Here is a 25,371-nt window from a genome sequence, read left to right as displayed (position 1 = left end):
AATTGCTTGATTGCATATTCTGTGTAGCTTAGTGACCATTAACTGCATGAACTTGCTTACCTAATGATTTGGTGAACATTGAATTGTTAGAGCTAGGATTGACCAATCTTAGTTAGTAATTAGAGTAAATAAACTTAGTTGTGCTAGAGAACGTGTATTGTGACTATAATTGAGTTTATATAACAAATCTTACATAGCATATTTACATTCATAATTAGTTATGTGTTTAATTGTGTGTGAACATACATAGTTTGACATGAATTACTTAAATTGGTAAAGTTAGAACTAAATTACTAATACAATTAAAACCAACTCAATGGTCCATAATCATTAGCTAGCCATAAGGAAGAAGTGGATTCAAACTAGACAAGAGTGTGTTTTTACTTATTGAATTTGAGTTAAGTTCGTCTAATCTTGTAAAATCAGATAAAACCCCCTTTTAAACTTGTTAATAATTAGGTTAATTTAATAGTAAGTAGATTAATTAGTAACACCGTTCCCTGTGATCGACACTCGACTTACCCAAGCTATACTGTAATCCAACTAGGTACACTGCCAATAAGTGCATAGTTAGTTTAAGTTTGTTAGGTTATAAATATTAAAATTAGTGGGTACTTTTGTGCACATCAAGTTTTTAGCGCCGTTGCCGGGGAACGGAACGTTTATTAGTTTATTTAGCTGCATTAGATTAATCGACCCTCTTTGTGGAATAAAATCTGCAAAAAGGTTAATTGGTTATTTATTTTTGTTTATTAGCTTAGCTTAGTTGATTAGCATATAACAAAAAAAATTTGTTTTCTGTCACATAATTAACGACGTGAGTTTTGTAAACTCACGACGTGAAAGCTGCAATTTTCAGTTTTTAGTATTTTCTTATTTTAGTTCAGTTTTACGTTTTTAGTTTAGCGAGTTGCAGGAGTTCATGACCAGAGGCTCAAACACACCCTTGGTGCCACCACTTGAAGATCCCGAGTCTGCAATTCACAAGAAAAAGATGCCCTTACAAGAATTAAAGTCAGCTTCTTCAAGGAAGTCGAGAAAGAAGACAGGAGAGTCAAGTTCATCCACGAGGAACAAGAGCAATTTTGAGCACTTGGATCAAATACCCGTCCAAACCAAATCCGAATACGACACTGAGCCGGAATTTGAAGAACATACGAGTGAACTCGAGAACGATCCAAGGAACGAGATGGCAGCAATTGAAGAGATGTCCATGGGAGCTTACAAGAAGCGGATCCGAGAAGATGTGGGTCCCGGTTTAGTCCAACCCGCAATACTTGCCACTGCCACATTCGAGTTGAAGGGGCACATCTTGACTGCATTGAAGGATATCCCATTCTTTGGGAAAGATCATGAAGATGCTTTTAAGCATCTAGATGAAGTCAACGACATTGCGGATTACTTCAATGTCCCAAATGTCAACAGAAACACCGTCTTGCTTAGGATGCTTCCCATCACTTTCAAAGGAGCTGCTAAGAAGTGGTTAAAATCACTTCCACCGGGTACAATTACCACTTGGGCTCAAATGCGTGAGCAATTCCTGGACCAGTTATGCCCGCCATCCAAGATAGCCAAACTCAAGAAGGCAATAGCCAACTTTGAGCAACAGCCAGGGGAGTCATTATACGAAGCATGGGAGTGGTACAAGGGCTTGCTCAGAAATTGCCCTTAGCATGATCTAAATGTGCAACAAGAGATGTCAATCTTCTATGATGGGGTCAACGTTATGACGAGACAACTCCTTGACTCTCAAGGACCGTTGACAAAGAAAAATCCAAGGGAGGTCAAGGAGCTGATTGAAGAATTCGCGAAGCACTCTCGCGAATACCACAACCCTAGGCAAGATGGAATCAAAGGCGGTGGAGGGGCCCAAACTGAAGAAATAGCAGCTGTGATGGCTATGCTGAATAATTTGGATCAAGGGATAACACAAATGGACCAGTCAATACATGCCATAAGAGTGGGTTGCGAGAGATGTAGTGGTCCACACTTGACCAAGGACTGCAATTTAGATGAGTTTGGGAACAGAAAAACTCAAGTGTGCTACTCGAGTGGGGATAATTTTGATGAGGATTGGAGGAAACTGAAGAAGGAGTGGCTGCCATATGAAGAGTATAAATCAAAAAGAAGAGAAGTATAGGCAAACAGGTCGAGGCTTCTATCAAAAGGAGCAGCCACCAGCCGAGAAGAAACCCGATCTAGAGACCATGTTGATGAAGTTTATGGAAGCTTCGGAAAAGAGACACAATGCCACTGATTCTGCTATTATGGAACAGCAAACTTTAATAAAGAATCAGCAAGCCTCCATCCATAACCTTGAAGTTCAAGTTGGTCAACTAGCCACTCTAGTTCATGAGAATTTATCCCCAAAAAATACCGAAACGAAGACCCAATCTCATGTAATGGCCATAGACACTGAAGAAGAAGCCATCTATGAGTTCCTGGAGGCATTGGAAGAAGAACCACAACAGCCCGATCCAAAGCTGAAGAAGACCAAGCTTGAAAATCATGAAGCTGCTGAATTCCAGAATTCACGATGTGAACCATATAAGTTCACGACGTGGGCCCGTCATGAACAGAAAAATTATGTAATTGGTTCGGTTTATCAACCGCCTTTTCCTTTTCCTTTCCAAGCTACCCTTAGTCCATTGGAAAGAGAGCATAGAGAGTTTGTCAAGCATGTGAAGGGGATTCCGATTAATACTCCCTTTGTCGAGTCCTTATCCAAAATTTCCGAGCATCAGAAATTACTGCAAGATTTGATAGACACTCGCAAGCAATTAAAGAAGCATTCTAAGGTGGTTCTAAGTGAACAAAGCTCAAAAGCTATGTTGGGAGAGACACTGAAGAAGATGGGAGATCCTGGACGCCTCACTCTTCCGTGTGAATTTGGCAACAAAATGAAGGTTAATGCTTTAGCCGATTCTGGGGCTAGCATTAATTTGATGCCTTATTCATTTTATCACAAGTTAGAAATTCAGAAGATGAAGGCTACAAAAATGACTATTCACATGGAGAACCGTTTAGTGACACAACCCCGGGGCATCATGGAGGATATTTTGGTGAAAATTGGAAAATTTGTTTTTCAAATAGATTTTGTAGTTTTGGATATGAAGGAAGATCCTGATGTTCCAATTATCCTTGGTCGTCCATTGCTTAACACTGCTGGAGCTTTGGTTGATATTCGCGAGTCTAAGCTCACCTTGAGGGTTTGTGATGAAAAAGAAGTTTTTTGGGATAGAAGATGGCTTCCTAGAGGAACATGTTCAAGAAGAGGTGTTCACAATCAATGAAGATAATGAACTAGAAGAACTGGAAAAGCTTATGGGAGAAGAGATCAAGGCAGTTCATCAAGTTAAAAGAACAAAACCAAGAGCATCTGTTCCATTTTTGGTTGAAGTCATAGCTTACAAGAGTCCACCTTCTTGAGTGAGTAAAGAAGATGATGAGATGACAAGTGATGAAGAGGAGATCACTTCAAGAGTGACAAAGCCGGTGGTGAAAGAGGAGGAGGATGCTATGGAGTGCAAAGAAGAAACTAAAGGGACCAAACGCAAGCTTGAAGAAGAGGTCAAAGCTAAAAAAGAGAATTCAAAGAAGGCATACAAAAGGCGAGTTCAAGCTTACAAGAGGCGATTCAAGGAACAAAAGATCCTAGTGGTGGATTCTTCCGAGGACTCAACATAGGAGGCACGAAGTCCAGCTCAAGACTCCAAGAAAAAAGAAGCGCTTCTCCCGGAGGCAACCTGAGTTTGGTTTGCAAATTTTTTCTTTTCTTTTTTGTTTTTGCATTTGAGTTTTAAAAGCTTAGATCATGTCATCCAACTCTATTAGAACATAATTAAGCACTGAATGTGGGGACCTAAAAATGGAAGTAGTAATAATTGAGAATTTAGTTTAAAGTCAAAATTGATTTTTCCTTCCAGACCATATTCACGACGTGAATCGTGAATGAACCGAGATAAATACTCCATGATATAGTTTAGCCTATTAGACTAACAGACCCAAGATCAGTCGGTGAGTACATTGCCCAATTTTAGCCCAGATGCAATTCACGACGTGAATCATTCAGAATTCACGACGTGGATTTTTGAAAACATGGGACCACAGAATAAAGCCCTAGAAACCAGTAAACACTCATTTTCTTTATTCTTCACGAAGTGGAAGCGGAAATTTGGTCCCCCTTGGTCCCCATTGCTGCGATTTTAGCTAACAACTCTACTAATCTTCCTTGTGCTTACGTAATACTTCCAACAAAGGTAATAATTATTGATTATTAAGTTTAGTTTTTGCTCTAGTAGATGAACTTGGGGTTAGGGTTTGTTAATTGAGTGAAATGACGAAATTAATTCTTCAAACTTCGTAATAATCTTTGAATGTTTATGCTATGTGTTTGGAAGTGGTATAAGAGTAAAACCCATTGATATTTTGACTGGATTTACCCCCCCCCCCCCTTCCCCAGTGTTGCGATTTTGCTTGCTAGGATAGCGAAATCACAACGTGAATCTTAAATGATTCACGACGTGAATCCTGGGGCTGAACAAAATTCTTTGTCCTTTATGTCTAAATTGTGGATTGTTGTTTTGGCTGTGGTTTTTCCTTGTTTTTGCAGAAATGGCACCAAGACGAGACGTACCTCTTGGAATTGCAAGCTTACACCCGTTTTATGAGTTTCCAAACACTACCCCCCGTGAAATTTACACGCGATGGAATACCCGGTTGGGATGGCTCTACAACCGAGAATTTGTTGTTGCTCCCACTATTCAGTGGGCGAGGTTGAGGGAGGTCGGCTTGGTTGACAGGATGTCCCAATATCTCATGAAAATCTTTTTGGGGGACAGATTCCAATTCGTATGCAAAGGGTGGTTCAACCTTTTTAACATCCAGGAGCGTGTGTACAAGGAGCTATGTGTGGAGTTCTTTTCCACGATCACATTTCATGACAATGTCATAGATCCTACTTTTCCGCATGCTTTGGTGTTTCGGTTAGGCGGGCAGTATTGGGAGTGCAGCCTAGTGGAGTTTTCTCGCCCTATAGGGCTCTATGAAGCTCATGAGACCATCACTCATGAGTTCATTTTGTTTTTGAGGGATGCCACGCGGGTCTATGCTGATGTAGTCTCGGGGCCAGGGTTTTGGAGTAACATTGCTACTGGAGTTTTTAATTCTGGTGTATCGCCAGAGAGCAGCATCAAAAGCCCGATACACCACCCCATCCATCGTTTAATCATTTTCTCCATCCATCACAAACATCACGGTGATAAAGTTACTAAAAGTAACTTGTTCTTTTTATGGTGCATCCTGCAACCTGGTGTTTACTACAATATCCCATATTTCTTGGCTCGGTATTTGGCGGACTATGCGACGAGCGCTCGTCCGGGAAGCCCCATTTGTGGAGGGCATTTTGTTACCCGATTGGCCCGCTCTTATGACCTTCTTGTTCCCGCAATTACTCGTTCCCTAACATGTATTGAGGGGAATGAGTTTAGCATGGGGTATCTAGAAACAATGAGAGTGGTGAAAAATTATGGCACACATTGGGGAATCCTTGGCGATGATGATGATGATGACGAGGAGCCGGCCGACCAACCTGCGCCATAACCGAGACCGAGGCGCAGGAACGTGAGAGGAACGAGAGACCGCAGGCAGCCAATACACCCACCTGCTTCCATGGTTGGTATGCCTTTTGGGAGTGATATGGCTGGTTACTTTGACCAGTTATCGTTGAGTCTCAATTGGATAGGTGGCACTATGGAGAATGTTGTCCGACATCTTGGGGTGGAGCAGCTGCCTCATTTAGGGTATCATTACCCGATTTGCCCACGATGGTCGGAGTTTGGCAGACGCGGAGGTGATGGAGCTGGAACCAGTGGAGCGCATGATGATGAGGAGGATGATTGATTGTTATTTATTTTTATTTTTTTTGGGATTGTAAGAACTATTTTGAATATTATGTTACTTTTATTCCAAAAGAGCTCCATAGTGGTATCATAGATTGTAATTCTAGATTATGTATGCTTAGGTTGCTCAACTAAAAATACCTTGAGGATAAGGAGGTTTTATGCGGATGGATTCGGAGGGTTGCATAAAATGAGCATTGTTCGGAAAAAGTGGGCGAGTGTTTATGAAGATTGTGAGTATTTAAAGTATGGGGGTACTTTAGAAAAAATTTAGACACAAATGCATGCGTTGAGGTCTTGACATAATGGCTGAGATGGAGTCAGATTGTTCTATGTGATGTTAGTAATTAAGGGTTAAGTTTAAATTTGCTTGAGGGCAAGCAAAGCCTAAGTGTGGGGTATTTTGATATTGCCATATTTATACCTATTTTTAGGCAATATTTAAGTACATTTATATTAATAAGTTGGTAATTTGTTTAGAATAATGGTACTTATGAGCTTAAATGTTATTTGCAGCCAAAAAGAAGACATTTTGAAGAAAAGGGACTAAAAGCGTTAAAGAAAGAAACTTTCGGAATTAAAAGACTAAAAGAGAAGAAAACCTGGAAAAAGCGTTCTCACGTCGTGGGAACGTGAAGATTCACAACGTGAGAGTTGGTTCTAGAAGATATGTACGCGGGTGAAGGAATCATTGACGGACACGGTTATCTGAAACTCACGACGTGAATATCTTATTATTCACGACGTGAATTTGTGAAAATCAGCAACTATATAAATCCTTGACCATTACGAATAAATGGGACTTTTGGCTAGAGAGAGGAGTTCCAGAAGACGATTGTGAGCAGAGAAAAGTTCTGGGAAGAGTCTTTCAACACCAAAAAGAGTGAAGGTCCATAATTTAGTTTATTTGTGTTAATTAAGAACATGTTTCATATCACTTTAATTTGTGTTAGTGTGTTAGTTGCTATGATGAGCAGCTGAATCTAGCTACTCCTGTTTAGGTAGATGAAGCTTCTAACTTATGAATAACTCAATTTTATGGATCTATTTAGTTGGTAAAATTGCTTGTGTTTGATTTGTATTACCTAGCATGCTTGTGTTTGTTTCTCTAATTGCTTGATTGCATATTCTGTGTAGCTTAGTGACCATTAACTGCATGAACTTGCTTACCTAATGATTTGGTGAACATTGAATTGTTAGAGCTAGGATTGACCAATCTTAGTTAGTAATTAGAATAAATAAACTTAGTTGTGCTAGAGAACGTGTATTGTGACTATAATTGCGTTTATATAACAAATCTTACATAGCATATTTACATTCATAATTAGTTATGTGTTTAATTGTGTGTGAACATACATAGTTTGACATGAATTAGTTATATTGGTAAAGTTAGAACTAAATTACTAATACAATTAAAACCAACTCGATAGTCCATAATCATTAGCTAGCCATAAGGAAGAAGTGGATTCAAACTAGACAAGAGTGTGTTTTTACTTATTGAATTTGAGTTAAGTTCGTCTGATCTTGTAAAATCAGATAAAACCCCCTTTTAAACTTGTTAATAATTAGGTTAATTTAATAGTAGGTAGATTAATTAGTAACACCGTTCCCTGTGATCGACACTCGACTTACCCAAGCTATACTGTAATCCAACTAGGTACACTGCCTATAAGTGCATAGTTAGTTTAAGTTTGTTAGGTTATAAATATTAAAATTAGTGGGTAGTTTTGTGCACATCAGTCAACATCCAACTTCCTCAAGACTTTGACACCCAACTCTCCCGACTTGTCACTATGTGACTTCATCTCCAAGAAGTGAGCACACATAGACCTTGCTTGCCATCAGGGCTTGAGTGACCTTGAACTTTTCTAGAACTTGTGGGTTAGGGAGAATAATTGGAGGTGGTGGAGGAAGTGAAGAATGATTTCCGGGACCTCGTCTTCATTAGGAAAGCTTGTTCCAAGAGATTTGGGAAGATCATAATTGTCTGAACCAGACATCTTTTGGGAGATATTCAACTTAGTTGATTTAAGTCCTTAATATATCACCCAATATGAAATATTAAGGCTAGGACCCAACACAATATTTAATAACTTGGAAGAGAGATGTCGTAATCCAAGCTATAGAATATTTGAAGGTAGGCGAATGATGATTCACCAATTTCCACCATGAAAAACGAAATGATTTATTAGGTTTTAATTGGATATGAAACTCCTAGATCTTTTGAGATTCATTGAACTTTTCAATGGCATGTGTAGATGTAAAATTGTAAAAGTCGAATATAGTGTTTTGTATAGTTTCACATTTTATGTTATTTTACTAAGTCATCTTTTTGCGAAGTGAAATGTCTAGACTTAGTATATTTTTTGTACACTCATGTTCCCTATAAATAGGGACTGAGGTTAGAAGTAGAGAGAGACTTTTCGTAACAGATATCTCTTTTCTGCTTATTTTGTAATCAGTCTTTATCAATATGAGATCTGATTAATATTTACTCTTCGTGTTCTAAATCTTCAATTACTCAAATCAAACTTTGCTTTCTAAAATCTCGATAACAATTCTCATCAATTGGTATCAGAGCAGGATTCAAACTGCTTCGATCTGATTTTCGTGTTAGAATCATTTGCTTTTTGAGTTGCAACTTTACTCAAAATTTTCCGTGCATTTTGGTTTTGAAAATCACATTTGATCGTCAGATTTGAATTGATTCTGTCTTTGAATTGTTAAGTCGAGTAATTGATTAGTGATTTGTGATCAATTCAATTGATCAAATTCTCTATTTCATCAAGTTTTTCAAGCTTTCTGAAAATTTCTGTGTTCATCAATGGCGAACTTCAACATGAATACAATGACTTCGTTCTCTCACTTGCTTGGTTCCTGAACCAAAATTCCGATGTTAATTCCAGAATACTATGATCAGTGGGCTGATAGAATGGAAGATTACTTAAATGGAATTGATGAAGAACTTTGGAATTGTATCGATGGAACAGTGCAAGCTCCTGCTAATGTTCAACCAATTGGACCATCTACTGCATCTGCTGAAGTTGCTGATCAACAAAAACGGCTGAAGAATAATGAAAAGAGGTGCGTGAGGGAACTAAGAGGTGCTCTACCTCCTGTGATTTACAATTACATCCGTAGTTGTAAAACAGCCAAGGAGATCTGGAACACTCTAAAAGAGAAGTATCAAGGTAGCGAAAAGACGAAGATCAACTTTGTGAAACAATGTCTAGTTGAACTGAAGTAATTCAGACAAAAGGATGCAGAAACTCTTGAAAATTACTATGATCGTCTGAATGAGCTTATGTTTCACTGCAATAGGTATGGAATCACTAGGTCTCTCATGGAGTTCAATTTAACTTTCATTATGGGTCTTCGCAAGGAATGGCGAAGTGTAAGCATGATGATTAAGAATCAACAGAGTTTTTATACAACTAAATTGAATGATCTCTACAATAAACTGAAAACACATGAATGTGAGGTTTCAGAAATGTATGAAGAATCAAAACAGAGTATTGGAGGTCCTTTGGCTCTTGTTTCAATGGTATCAGAAACTGACGTTAATGAAAAAGATGGTTCAGATGAAGAAGGATTTTTGATGAACTCTGATGATGAAGTTGTGGCATTCTATTCAAACAACAGAGTTAAGAAGTTTTTCAAAAAGCCTTTTAATCCAAAAGGAAAGGCTAGTGATGTGAAGAATGCAGTCATAAGAACTGGAGGGGAGGAGATGAAGAAATTGGAGAAAGCTGATGAGAAACAAAAAGATGCGAAAGAAGAAAAGAAGCTGAAAGGTGATTCAGGAATTTACTGTCACTATTGCAATGGTGCGAATCATTTTGCAGCCGATTGCATGTTGCGAAAGAAAGAAGAGAAGAAGGAAAAAGTTAAAGATGAAGCATACTACTCTGAGAAGATTGAACAGATACGTGCTAAGACCAAAGGAGTGTCTTTGGTTGCGAAGGGTGAATCTGCTGATGAAGAGAGTGGAACGTATCAGAGCTGGTCTTCAGGATATGATGACGAGGAAATGAGGCATCCCACACATGGAGCAATGTTCGCAAGTTTTGAAGATTGCAAAGAGGACATTTCAGGGAGATGCTTCGTATCTAAATCCACGGACAAATCACCTATGACAACCAAGGTACGTGCAATACTTGAATCTTTTAATATTCCTTTATCTGCTTATGATGTTGAAATTGTTTCATTTGATGATACTGTGGCTTATTTTGATTCTGTTATTGTGTCTGCTAGTACTGAAGCTCAAAAATTAAGGTTTGCAACTAGGTGAGACATGGAGAGAATTAGAAATAAAGAGGAGCAGAGTAGAAAAACTTGAAATGCAGATCAAAAATATAGATTGTGATAGGAATAATCTTACAAATGATGTTAGGTTGTTGCTAGCACAAAGGAACATATATTGTAATTCTTCCAAACGATTGTATGCAAAATTAACTGTTTTACATCATTCTTCTGACATTAGCAAAGAACAACATAGGAAACTTTTACCTTTTCTTGAGTATGAACGTGAAAAAATTGATGTTGTTTCTTATGATTGCGAAAGTACAATTGCTCAATTTGACAAAATACCTGATGATAGATATTCATACGGTATTGTCAAAATTGATGAATTTCTGAATGCTGATGAGTTGGTTAACATTGTCAATGAAAGTTTGACAAAGAGTGACCAAGTGAAAATCTTAAAGAAAACAGAAAATTCAACTCTTGCCTCTAAATTCAATTGTGTTGATATTGATGAAAATTCAGATAATGTGAGTGAAATCAGTGAGATAGAAGAGGAAGAAGAGGTTGATTGTTCTCAATTGTCAATCATTAATATCACATATAAGATCAAAGGTAAAGAAATAATAGTTGATTCGATAGTAGAGGATGAAATTGATAAACCTTCAACTTCGCAACATTGTAAGTTTGATAATGTGGAAGTTGAAAGCTGGAAATCTGATGATACTGATGAGAACAAAGAAGAAAAGAAAGATTCAAATGAAACACCTCAACGAGTTGTGGTTGATCAAGTGTTTGAGAATACAAAATAATTTGACAAAATTTTAAATGACAAAGGCGCACATTATTTGGAAACCAACACTGTGGTATATCCAAATTTTGTATGCACTCATAAAACTATTTTTCCAAATCAAGTTTTTGTCACTAATGGAAATGCTGAGAAAGTTCATCCTGAATTCAACAAAATGATTGAAAAAGATAATCTAAAGTCAACCACAGAAGGTTTTTTCGCAAATCAAAACACAGAAGCAAACAATTTAACTCAAAATTCTTATGTGTTTCAAAAACAAAAATCATTATAAAAATGGGTGGTTAAAGGTGAAAAACCAAACAAAATTTTTGAAAAAGTTGAAAAATCAAAGGCTGAAGTGAAATTAAATTCTCATGAATTCAAATTGATGGTTGGAAATTATTCAACATAAAATAACGTTTCAAAAAGAAAAGCAAGAAAAGCAATTTTCTGGCAAGTTGTGTCTAATGACAAACTAAGAGCTGAAAAAGAACAAATTTCAAAAACAACATCATCAAAATTTCAAAGCAAAAATAAACAAACAAATTCGAGTTTTCATAAACCAATAAATTCTGTTGACAAAATTCCATATGTTCGCAAATATGACAACAATAGAAAATTTGAGAATTCGCAAAAATTTGCAAATAATCAAAAGTTTCAAAATGTTGGCAAATTCACGAATACTTCATCAAGTTTGAAAAATTCAACTCAAGCAAAAGTGAAATTTTCACCAAAACAACCAAATTTTCCAAATCCTTCAGTCTCAAAACCGACCAAAGTTTCATATACAAAAGGAAAATCTGATGTAAGTACGATCAATCGTTGGTTTGAAGGGAAAGGAAGAAAATATCAAAGTGGGAAGTTTTCAGAGCAACAAATCAAGAATGCATTTGATAAGTTTGCAAATAACTCTTCCACTGCTAGTTCAACATCTCATAATTCGCAAGTTCCGATTCAAAAATGGAAACCAGTTATCAAAAATGCGAATGTTGTGAAGGATAATATTACAATCAATGGAAATCCAAAACTATTGAATGACTATATCTCAATATCTAGATCTGATGATGTTGATATAATGGATTCTGTCACAAACAAAGTGAAAACATGGTTTTTAAATTCTAAGAATTTGTTTCATTCTACTAATGATGGACCCAACAAGTCTTGGGTTCCTAAATTCTTTCAATAAATGAAGGTGATGTGTGACGAGCAATATGATACGAAGTGGTATATTGATAGTGGTTGCTCTCGTCATATGACTGGAAGAAAGGAAAACTTGCGAGATTATAGAAGTTTGGAAAATGCTGGAGTAGTCAAATTTGGGAATAATCACAAGTGTCAAGTGAAAGGATATGGGAAAGTCACAAATGGAAAATTCACTGTGAACAGAGTTTCTTATGTTGAAGGATTTCAACATAATTTGATAAGCATATCACAACTTGTTGTTGGTACTGGAAATCAAGTTGTATTTAATGAAGAAGGAAGTATCATTTCAAATGCGAAGTCAAATGAAATACTTCTCAAATCCAAAAGATATGGTGATATGTTTACACTGGACATCAAACCAATTGTGGGAAAACCTATTGTGTGTTTGCTATCAAAAGCATCTAATGATCTCAGCTGGCTTTGACATAGAAGATTGTCACACTTGAATTTTTGAAATATTAATAAACTTGTCACTGAAGATTTAGTTCGAGGGTTACCAGTACTAAAATTTGACAAAGATTCTCTGTGTGCAACTTGCAAACAAGGAAAACAACATTGAAAAGGTCATCCGATTGTGATAGATTCAAAAATCGTAGAACCGTTGGAACTTCTTCACATTGACTTATGTGGACCGTCCACTGTTGCAAGAATCAATAAAAAGTGGTATATTTTAGTTGTTGTAGATGATTTCTCTCGATTCACATGGGTGTTTTTTCTCAGGTTGAAATCTGAAGTTGCTCGGACGATGATTGATTTTATCAAAAAGATTGAACTTAGTCTGAAGAAGAATGTACAAAAAATTAAAAGTGATAATGGTTTTGAGTTTAAAAATCAAACTCTTGATAATTTTCTCACAAGCAAAGGCATTTCGCATAATTTCTCATCACCATATACTCCACAACAAAATGGTGTTGTTGAAAGAAGAAATCGATCTCTATGCGAAGCAGCCAGGACCATGTTAACATATGCGAATCTACCTCAATATCTTTGGGCAGAAGCATTGTCCACTGCATGTTTTACTCAGAATCGATCATTCATTCATCGAAGATTCAATGTTACTCCATATGAAATAATCAATAATCGGAAACCTAATGTAAAATTCTTTCATGTTTTTGGTTGCAGGTGCTTTATCATGAATCTCAAAGATAATTTGTCCAAGTTCCAAGCTAAAGCTGATGAAGGCATATTCTTAGGATATTCACAGAATTTAGTTGCATATAGAGTGCTTAATAAAAGAACTAGAAAAGTTGAAGAAACTTTCAATTTAACGTTTGATGATTACTATCTTAGACAAATGGATAATAAATTTGAAAATAAATCAATACTTGTGGATTCAAATACTCAAATTGATAATTCTGAAATCAATGATTTTGATTATCACTTAATTTTCGGAATTCCTGACAGGGCAATTGACGCAGAAAATAATGCTCCTGATAATCAAACATCAGAATCCTCAAAACATAATGATGATTCAACAATAAATACAATATCGACAACTTGTGAAAGTACAACTGATATTCGTATGGAGGAGGAACATACGAGTATTCATGAAGATATTCAGTCAACTTTCGAGGGGGAGAATGAAATTATGAATCATCAAGTTGAGAGGGAGCATTCGCAGAATCAACAGGAATATCAAGTTGAGGGGAGCATTCGCAGAATCAACAGGAATATCAAGTTGAGGGGGAGCATTCGCAGAATCAACAGGAACATCATTTTGAGGGGAAGCATCAAGATGAAGATCATGTTGAGGGGGAGCATGGTGAAACAGAGACAATTAATCTTGATGAAAATGATGAGTTTCATGAACTAAATGATAATTTTTCTATTGCAGGATCTGAAAATAAAGATATGTATGAAGATGCATCATTAGAATTTGATCTTAATTTTCCACCACTTGAGAAATGGACAAGAAATCATCCAAAAGAATAGGTAATTGGTAATCCACAAGATGGTGTGTTGACTAGAGCTCAAATTCGTGCGAAAAATGAGGTACTGAATGCGAACCAAGAACTATGTATGTTTAATGTCTTTATTTCGAAAATAGAGCCAAAGACAGTAAAAGATGCTATGGAACACTCAGATTGGGTTGTTGCTATGCAATCTGAACTGGCTGAATTTGAACGAAATAAGGTTTGGAGATTAGTTTCTAAACCTTCTAATGTTTCAATTGTCGGATTAAAATGGATTTTTAAAAACAAAACCAACAAAGATGGTAATATTATTCGAAATAAAGCTAGACTAGTGGTTAAAGGTTATTCGCAACAAGAAGGGATAGACTATGAAGAAACATTTGCACCTGTTGCAAGACTTGAAGCAGTTCGCATATTTTTATCCTATGCAGCTCACAAAGACTTTGATGTTTATCAAATGGATGTTAAATGTGCATTCTTAAATGGAGAACTAGAAGAAACAGTATATGTTGAACAACCACCAGGATTTATAAGCAATGAACATCCTAATCATGTTTACATCCTAGATAAAGTTGTATACGGATTAAAACAAGCACCAAGAGCCTGGTACGCAACACTTACAAATTTATTGAAACAATCTAAATTTAAACAAGGATCAGTTGACCCCACATTATTTCGCAAGAAAGTTGGGTGTCATCTAATGCTTGTTCAAATTTATGTTGATGATATTATCTTTGGCTCAACTGATCCAGCATTGTCAATTGAATTTGAAAATCTAACGAAAAGTTAGTTTGAAATGAGCATGATGGGAAAAATTCATAATTTTCTTGGCTTAAACATAATACAGAACAGGGATGGAATCTTAATCAATCAAGAAAAATATACGAAGAACTTGCTTGAAAAGTTTGGAATGTCTAATAGCACGAAACTCAGAATACCAATGGCAGTAGGAACAAGACTAACTCCTTCGTTAGATGCTCCTGCTGTTGATTTAACACTTTATCGAAGCATGATAGGGTCTTTATTGTACTTAACTGCAAGTAGACCTGATATTATGTTTTCGGTTTGCAATTGTGCTAGATATCAAGCTAATCCCAGAGAACCTCATTTGACTGCAGTGAAAAATATTTTTTGCTATCTTAAGGGAACAGTTTCTTTAGGACTTTGGTATCCTACAAAAACGGGATTTTTCATTCAAGCTTTTTCAGATTCTGATCTAGGCGGATGTACTTTGGATAGGAAAAGTACGAGTGGTGGATGTCAACTATTGGATGGAAAGTTGGTGAGTTGGCAATCAAAGAAACAAACTTGTGTGGCTATATCAACCGCTGAGGCAGAATACATTGCTGCTGCTGCTTGCACTTCGCAAATTATTTGGATTCAGAGTCAACTTCGTGACTATGCAATAAACATGAAAAAGATTCCTTTGTATTGTGATTCGCAAAGTGCAATTCGCATTTGTCATAATCCAGTACAACATTCAAAGACAAAACACATTGCTCTTCGATATCATTTTATCAAAGGTCATGTGGAAGATGGGAATATTGAAATTCATTTTGTTAAAACAACTGAACAACTTGCTGATACTTTTACAAAACCTCTTGATGAAAAATCATTTGTTAGAATTTTAGCAGGTTTGGGGATGATTAATGCGAATTCAATTTCAAAAACTCATGCCTAAAAGTCTGATTTAGCAGTTATGCGTCAAATTTGTTCAGAGGTTACTGTTCATTCAGAGGCTTCGAATGGCTTCGCATCCACATCTTTTCGCATCTGAGATCATAACAACTAAGGTAAGGTATACGACTAATTTTGAATTTTTTTTATTTTTTGAAAAATCAAAAATCCAAAAAGATTTTATTTTGTTCTGTTCTTAATTTTGAAAAATTAAAAATCCAAAAAGATTTTATTTTGTTATGTATTTAATTTTGAAAAATTCAAAATTCACAAATATATTTTTGTTTTCTTTGTTCTTTAAACTTTGTGTGTTGAGAATTTAATACAGGGCTAAAATGCGAAGATGTCACACTTATGTGTTTCTACGGGAAGGTATCAAATTTCTTTTAAAAACTAGTTAGGATGTCCCTAGAAGCATGTTGTTGTATGTAGACCAAAAGTCTCAACAAGACTCTATGTGTGAAAAGAAAGCCTTAATGAAATTATCACATGAAAATTTCTTCCCAAAAAGGCTTATATTCGCATAAGTCAACAGAGCTACCTTACTCTTCTCAAATAAGTTAAGAGTTTTCTATTTTGTCCATTATAACAGAGGTACACTTCAATTCTTATCCAATCTTTTTATACCAAACAATTCTTACACTCCAAATTTTTGAAGAGATTTGTCCTTGAGGTCTTTGATCAAACCAATCAAAACCTAGACAAATCACAAGTCTGTGTTTGTGATCTAACATCATGAGTCCGTGATGGAAGTGAAACCCAAAAATCATAAACCTTAAGGAATTGACGGGGAACTTTGTTCCAGATTTTTACGAAACATTTGTTTCAGTATCAAAAATTTCGAAACTTCAAATCATATTCAATTCGCATGTGTGGTCTTGATCAAATATTCACAACCAACAATGTTTGTTACCCAACAAGATCCAGAACAAATATTTTTTTGAATATGATTTATGTGTAAGTTTCATTCGCAAATCCTAGTCATGATAAATATTTTCACAAGCCAACTTGTCACTGACTACACTGGTCAAACAAGTAATTTCATTTACAATTTCTCACCTTATGTTAAGGCTGATATGTAATGAAATTAAAAACCAATCTAAAATGTCTTTTAAAAAGAAGCCCTTCGATACTTCTCTACAAGTATTCGATTGTAATTCATGGGAAACTACACAAGCTATTGATTATCTCTCTTGATGATTAACGAAGCAACCTTTGCCTGGGGTTTCACTGCATTCGTGTCAAATTGAATTTTTGACATCACAAAATTCCAAATTTTTTGTTTCTCATCTTATTCTGTTGACACAATGCACACATGAAATCCTTGAGGTTCTGAGTAAAACCAACTCAGACTGATGATTTCGCAAATCTGGCATATGACTTCACTTTATATCCCAAAAGTGAAAGAGCCTTGACTCCATGCGAAGGGTTTTAACGGTTCAGATTCTATAACGGGAAACTTGACAGGTTGTGTACTCAAGATGGTTGGTATTCTATCCGGTTTTCAAGGAGGTGTGACAGCTACTTTTTGAAGCATGGTTATCTTTTGCAGTCATGATCCGATTTTCAAGGTGCCACATTGGATAACATTAAATGCATCCCGCTTTAATTTCAAATCAATTTGAGTAACCTATAAAAGGGGGATCAAGAACCCTATATACGGTTACGCAAAAAGAACTCTCACAAACCTCCAAAGTTTCAACCTTGATCAAACTTCATCTTTTTCAAACCCTAAAAATGGCAGCCACTCAATCCAACACTGATGAAGTTCTTTCTCAATCCCTGATGAAAATCCAAAGCACAAACTATCAAGTTGATCCAAATGTATCTTCTTATCCTGAAGGCTTGAAGATGCTTATTGTTGCCCTGAAACGATCACCTCTGTCAACTGCCATGTTTAGTTCCTTCTCTATTCCGATGCCATGGTTATCCTTGGCAGCTTCAACGACATCATACAATCATACAACGGATGTGATAACATTCAGCTTAACCAACAACAAACGGGTCAAACTGTCCAAGAAGATGTTTGTTGAATTCTTGTAGATTCCAAACAACCCTCCATTTGTCAAACCTGTTAACTCTCAAATCATTCACATATTCAACGAGATGGGTCATCAACCAGAACTTGAGAAGACTAGTGACTTTCGAAAGTCTGGGTTGCCGTGCATATGGAATTTCTTATTTGGAATTTTTCTCAGATGTCTTACAGGAAGATCATTTGGATTGGATAGAGGACGAATGGAAGTATATGCCATGGTTATGGGCATATACTATGATATAAACGTTGATTATGCAACCCAATTATGGAAGGAATTTGTTAAGAGTCTCGAAAACACAAATTCGGAAAAGGGGATTTCGTGTGCAAGATATTGGAGCTTGATTCTGGAGAAGGTCTATGAAAAAGAAGCAATTCCAGTAATGGAGGATGTTGAAGTTGCAGAATTTTCTTTGTATCAGTTTCCAAAGGCAGTAGAAGATGATGAAGCAATCTTTACTCATGTGGCTCGCATTCCAGATGCGATGCTTCGCAAGGTATCTCAAACTCACAAAGTCTTGGTGAGATATTTGCGAACAATTGATCAATCAGAGCAGAATGGAGTATTATTGGATGTTGTTGCTCCGTCAAAGAAGAAGAAGCTCATAAAGAAGGATGCGAAAGGTTCATCTTCACAACAAGTTCAAGATGAAGATATTCATATTGAAGAAACTTCATCTAAGTCAAAGAAAGAAATAATACCCTCTAAGTCTGGGGTATTGAAGAAAATTCGCAAGGCTGAGGTGAGCAGTAAAGGTGTTACTATTCGCAGTATTCCAGCTCCGGTTTCTCCAGGAAAGAAAAGACAAAGAGCTGAAGATGTTGCCAAGAACATGCAACGTACTCTCGTCAAAAGAAGGAAGATGGTGATTCGCAATGAATCATCTGATGCAGAAATAGTACCAGAAACTCCACCAGTGCCATCTACGGTAAATGTTTCATTACCTATCATTCCTACTTCGCAAATCTCTACCACCTTACCACTCACCAAACCACTCGAAATAGTCACTAACAAATCAATTTCTGAGGAGGTACCTATTTCTGATACGGTTGTCAACGTATCTGATACGGGGGCACCTATCCTGAGTGTTGCAACCACAATCCCAATCTCTTTACCTATTTCATTACCAATTGTTTCAATTCCAGTTACAACTTTATCCACCACCTCATCAATTTTTGATCATGCTCTTCAAAACCCATTTACAACACTTTTTCCATCTCAATCACCCGAAAATCCTCAACCTTCGCAACCTTTATCTGATAATGAAGCTGAAGGAGGTGCCTTTGGAGGGATAATTGAAGACATTCATTTTGATTCAGAAGAGGAGGATATTCCTGATCATATGCTTATGACAGGAAAACAATTTAAAATCCTGAATCAGAAATTGAATGCTATTATTCAGTCGCAAGATGATTCCGGCAGGATGTCTTCTATATCAACAATGGAGATTGATGTAATGATCAAAGGTGCTGAGAAGCGTATTATGGAGAAGGTTGATCAATCCGACAAGAATAATGAGCTTCGCATTCAAGCACAAGGGAGCAATTTTTCTTCAGAGGTCAAGGATTTGAAAGATGTTGCAAAAGAACGTCATGTTCTTTTTGTACAAGATGTGAAGAAAGTTCGGGAAGATGTCAACTATAAGCTTCAAGAGTTGAAATCTGAACTTGCGAAGGAGCTTCAGGATATTCATACTCAAAATGCTGAAGTTCAAAAGCAGATTGCGGAGGTTTCTTCAAGAGTACAAAATTTTGTTGATGTTCCTATTCGTGAAGCCCATAACGAAGAAATAAAGGAGAAGCTTGACCAGCTAACCAAGTTGGTGTCTGAGCTTAAAATGGTGGTTTCGCAATCTTCAACTACACAAATTCTCACTCCTGAGTTCTTGTCTCTAAAGATTAATACTTTAGAAAAAGCAATTCAGAAAGCTCTTGCTCCACTTGCCAATTTTACTTCTTTACTACCAAGGAGTGCCCCACCTGCTTTCACAGGGGTGCAAGGGGGAGAGAAAAGTTTAAGTAAAGAAGAGGATGCGAAGACAGTTGGGAAAGTTATATCTACTTAGCTTATAACTACTCTTCCCATACTTACGAAGCCAATTTCCTCAACCACAGTAACCACAAAAATGATTGCCAAAGGAATCGTTATTGGAGAAAAAGAAGGAGGTTCAAGTTCAAAACCTCAAAACATATATGGTGGGAAAAGGAAAAGGAATTTTATATGAAAAATCGAAGGAGGAGAAGAAAGCTGAGGCTGAAGCAGAGTTGGAAAGAATGAGGCAAGTACAAAGCATTATGAGGCAGAGGGCAAGTGATCCTCCCACGATGAACAAAGGAGATCCTGCGAAGCTTTACTCTTACGAAACTATAGAGTCAAAAGTTGTCAGGAGAGAAATGTACGAATTTGAGAAGAAGCCAAAGAGAAGTTATGATATTGCGAATTCAAACAATTGTCAGCTGGATTTTCCTATAAATGAAATGCTATTCATCATTGCTCAGTACAAGATTAGTGAGAAGTTTCATAATCCTGATGATTATATACACATGAAAATCAAATTTCATGCTGTCTTGGGGAAGAATCCAGATGAAGTTTGGTCTTTAATGAAGATCAAAAAGGTGCTGACAATCAAGAAAGATGTATTGTTTGAAGATATGCTTCAAAATTTTCGTTATTTTGTTATCCGAGCAAACAACAAGCAGTATAACTTCACGGTAGCTGATTTTCCCTTGATGAACTGCAATGATTTAATTCAAGTGGCTCTGATTTTGAAGCATATGGAAGAAAATAATCTCAAAGGCTCAGAGACTGAAGTGTTCAAGATAGGTTTCGCACATGTGAAGACATTCATCGACAACTACTTCGATTGTTTGGCCCTTACAGATGAAGAACTGGCAAATGTGTTGGGAAGAGAAGTGAACGTTCCTTGGGAAGAAACTTTATCTCAATCAGCATTATCAAAATATGTTGTTGGGGAAATATGGTTGAAACCGTTCGGCATGGTGTTTTCTGGAAGAGATACAAAAGGGAAACCTAAGAAGTTCTTGTTTAAAGTCTCAGATATTGAAAGATATAATTCTTCGCAATATACGCACTTTATTGTTCGTATGAACAATTGCAAGAAGAACAATGAAGGAGACAAGAAAGATCTCAAGAAGGTGATCTCCTGGTATGGAGAAGTGCGAAAGACAATCCACTCAGCTGTTCAAAAGCTTATGGGATGAATAGCTTCGACTGTTTACAAAGGGGGAGAATGTAGATGTAAAATTGTAAAAGTCGAATATAGTGTTTTGTATAGTTTCGCATTTTATGTTATTTTACTAAGTCATCTTTTTGTGAAGTGAAATGTCTAGACTTAGTATATTTTTTGTACACTCATGTTCCCTATAAATAGGGACTGAGGTTAGAAGTAGAGAGAGAATTTTCGTAACAGATATATCTTTTTTGCTTATTTTGTAATCAGTCTTTATCAATATGAGATCTGATTAATATTTACTCTTCGTGTTCTAAATCTTCAATTACTCAAATCAAACTTTGCTTTCTTAAATCTCGATAACAATTCTCATCATCATGTTTCAATCTCAATTGTTCCCTCTCAAGTCTTATGACTGGGATGCTGATGATCACAAAAGGTGTGAATAACTATGCAAATATACTTGGTACCCTTAATATTTATCACTTAACCGATGTATTGGTTAACCACACGTGCTCCACCGATCTGATGATAAACACTATGTTCCCCTTTGCCTACCTTGTTAAATCCAAGTTAGTGTTCCGGTTAACCACACATGCTCCACTAATGACTTAAGCAAAGAGCAAAATGTAATTTAATGGGTTAGCACAAAATTCACATTTTCCTAAAGTAATGAAGATTGAGAATATATAAAAGGTTTAGTTACTTTATATTTATCATTATACTTAGAATGAGACTTATAGTCCTTGCCCTACCCGTTCAGCTAACGACCCTCCACCAGTCAAGGAAGCGGTAGGTGAGAGTGGACACCCATTAAACTATCATTTTATAGGCAGTAACCTTATACCCCCCTTATAGATCGGCTTCGTGAATTAGAACTACTAACGGTAAGACTGACTTTGTTCTTATACACACACACACACACACACACACACATATATATATATATATATATATATATATATATATATATATATATATGTAGATATACATTAAACCTATAATATTATAATAGTATAAGGGCTGAATTTTAACTTTTAAAATTCAAAGGGTTTGGAATTAAAGTGTGTGGAGTCTTCAGAAATTCCAAAACTTGAGGGCAAGTTTTCAACAATTCAAAAACTTTTGGTTTCCATAAATTATGAGTTTAATATGGTTTTTATGAGAAACTTTTCAAGTTCCATAACTTGAGGACAAGTTATGGAAGACATAAAAACATTTTATGATGACATTAAAATTAGAGACTCTTCCATTTTCATAACCTATGACTTTTAGTGTCACTTTAAAAGAAAAAACTCTTCATTTTCCATAACTTGAGGACAAGTTATGGAGTTCATAAAAACCATTTCAAATTACCAATTAACACAATAATCAAGTAATTTTTCTATGAACAAGATCAAACACATAAGTGAAGATAATTCATATCAACAATTTTTCAAGAACTTAGCTAATCACATAAACTAAAACAAATCTTGAAACTTTGACAATTATCATTTATTTGGATGAGAATAAACATTACCATTACATCAAAATTAAGTTTTATGAACAAAAACCCTTTGTGGTAATGATTCTAATCCAAAACAAGCCAAAAAACTAAAGTTTTTTTCACTGAATAGTCACCACCTCATGGTAAATTTTACCACCTCGTGGTGAACTGGGAGATTCCTAAAAAATGATTTTTCTTGCAAATAGCATCAAGTATAATTGAAAACAAACCTAGTGTCTGATACCACTGAATGGTTTTGAGCATTCTAACACTCCTATGGTGTACATGCAACCCTATAAACCTTGGATCTATGTTTTCTCTATTATACAAGCAAATATTCAATATTCCAAGGTTTCATCCTAGCTAGCATAATATGAAGCAACTATACTACAAAAGCCTAGTTAGATGACATACCTTTTGATGTATCTTGAAGTCTTGAACTGTAAGAGCTTATCCCCAATAGTGTGGAAGCCTCAAGTGGAATCACAAATCACCAAAAGCACCTTGGAAATCTTGAGAGAATAGTAAGCACACTAGAAATTGGCCCACTCTTGTTTTATCACACACTAGTGCCCTTTCATGTGCCAAATACCTCTTTATATAGTATGGAGGATTAGGGTTACATTCATTTAAACCCTAATACCCATGACCTTTCATTTTCATAGGATCCATGGGTTAAAAACTCCATGGACTATCCATGCAAGCTTAGCTTGGCCCATACTATATATAAGAGTCCATATTTAATTAGTTCTTTTGATCACTAAATTAATTCTAAATTAATTATTGATCAATACTAATTAAATAATATGATTCCATATTAATATACTAGAACTTATAATATATTAATATAAATCATAAACATAATATTCTCAAAAGACTATCCATATCAATTGTTCCGGTGAAGTGTAACCCAAATGGACCATGCCAAATCGGGTCAAGTACATACCAATTATAGTTATAGACTTAGATACTAATCCAACAACAGCTAGGCTAACCTATGATGTTCTAGACTTAACTACCTATACACACATCAAGTTGCGGTTCAAACGAAACTTTGGTTTTTCCAACGATGTGACTACCTTCTATGCCATGTAGTTACATCATCTGTCAGGGATTTCGAATATCCCACCTTTCCTTATTCCTTATAAGCGGAGATATTTTGCTTATTTTATTCACATATTTTATCTCCTTCCTTATTTTCTCCTCTTTGGCGTTTCTCATATGCTTCCTCTTTGTACTTCGTGGAGAACCAATCCGACATAGTTCCATCTCCTATAGAGTTTGACCTTTTTGTGATACACTTATGGCTTCTCTTTCGCACATGGTGCGAAGCTTCCGGTTGTTGATTTGATCTTGCGACCTCCTCCTAAGAAGGTTGAAATCTATCTGTATACCTTCGATGTTTGGCGCCATCTTCCCTTAATTGACTTTCAGGAGGAGTTACTTCAGAAGAACGGTTGCAGTATTCAGATGCTCACTCCAAACAACAACAACAAGATGGTGGCGTTTAAGATGATCTGACGGGCCACCGACAACCTTCCCGATTTCTTTGTATTCAAGTCCTTCTTCCAGTTTAGTGCCATTAGAGACAAATTCATGTTCTCCGCCTGTCGTAGTGGTCACGTCCTCGTTCCCGATGGTAAAACTCCCAAGAACTAGCACAAACAAATGGTTTTAGATCAAATGGGAATGAGTTGGTCATAGGCACTATGAGCAGAACAACCTCTCAGATGTTACGCATAAGTTGTTTTCGAACACTAAGCTACTGATGAATTTCTGAAGACGATCCATGTCGTTCCTGAAAACTATTCAGAAGTCGTCTGTAACATCCCGATGTGAAGTACTCCTAAATTTAAACCCTTTTAATTCATTTATATTGCATTTTGTCCAAAAGATCAAGAAATGTAGGTAAAATGGCTTGAAGGGCATTGTTGTAATTAGAAGCCTTCGGATTACGCCAAGCGTACGTGGTGTAGGTTTGGCGTACTCACTAAATGAGGAAACCTAAATTTTTAGGGTTTGGCTGGTATTTAAGCATCCTTATGGCCTCATTTCCCTTCACCTTATCAGCCTCCACCCTCTCATTCATGTTTGAAGCCCTAGTTCTCCTTGAGAAGCCATTTCTAGCCTAAAAGTGTGTGTTTGTTTGCTTAGAAGAAGAAGGAAGGAATCGGAGCTCATTTTTGGAGAGTAAATCACTTTGGATATGGGATTTACTCTTCATTTGCAATCCTTCAAAGGTATAAAGCTTTCAACTTGATCTTTCAATCATGTAGATCTAGAAATGGGTGTTTAATTATACTTTTTGGTCCCAAATGTCTTATCTTGAGCATGACATGTTCTTGACGACTGAGTTGTCCTTTCAGACGCTAAGAGGGATCCTAAGTCATAAAAATGAAGTCCCAATGGTTAATTTTAATCCATGCATCTTGTGGAAGGTCTTAATGGATTAAGACCTTGAGTTAAGCACTTATTGGCATGTAAAGTCATAAAGTTGGAGAATTAATCACTCTAGAGTGTATTTTAGCGTTGGATCTGAGCCATTAAGCACTTATTGAGTTTTGATCGCTGCGAGGGTACACCCTACGTACTTGGAGTACGCCCTGTGTACTAGGTCAACCACCCCGATGGTGGTCAACTTCGAGGGTTCGAAGTACGCTCAGCATACCTCCGGTGTACTCCCAGCGTACTTGCACTAGGTCAACTCGGATGTGTTAACTCAGTTGGGTTGACTCTGTTGACTTAGTGGGTTTAACCAGTTGACTTTAACCAAGTTTGACCTTGAGGGTATTTTGGGTATTTTAGGGACCTCGATGGAAGTGGTCATTGGTGGCATTAGGTGTCGGTTAGAGAGCTGAGATTCCAAGTCGGGACCTCATCAACTTCTGTTTAGTTTGTGAGGTGAGCTTTCCTTACTGTACTATTGGGTCGAAG

At 36.5% G+C, this 25,371-nt stretch overlaps 1 non-coding gene across 1 annotated transcript; it reads right to left on the bottom strand.

Annotated features, from left to right (window-relative positions):
- Positions 1-1,573: 1,573 nt before the first annotated feature.
- On the bottom strand, positions 1,574-1,680 carry LOC111904124 (small nucleolar RNA R71). The gene has a single exon (XR_002854432.2). It is a non-coding gene; the product is annotated as a small nucleolar RNA R71 (small nucleolar RNA).
- Positions 1,681-25,371: the final 23,691 nt, after the last annotated feature.

This window comes from Lactuca sativa, chromosome 7 (genome assembly GCF_002870075.4).
Source record: "Lactuca sativa cultivar Salinas chromosome 7, Lsat_Salinas_v11, whole genome shotgun sequence".
NCBI lineage: Eukaryota > Viridiplantae > Streptophyta > Magnoliopsida > Asterales > Asteraceae > Lactuca > Lactuca sativa.
This window is presented reverse-complemented; position numbering and strand designations above follow the sequence as displayed.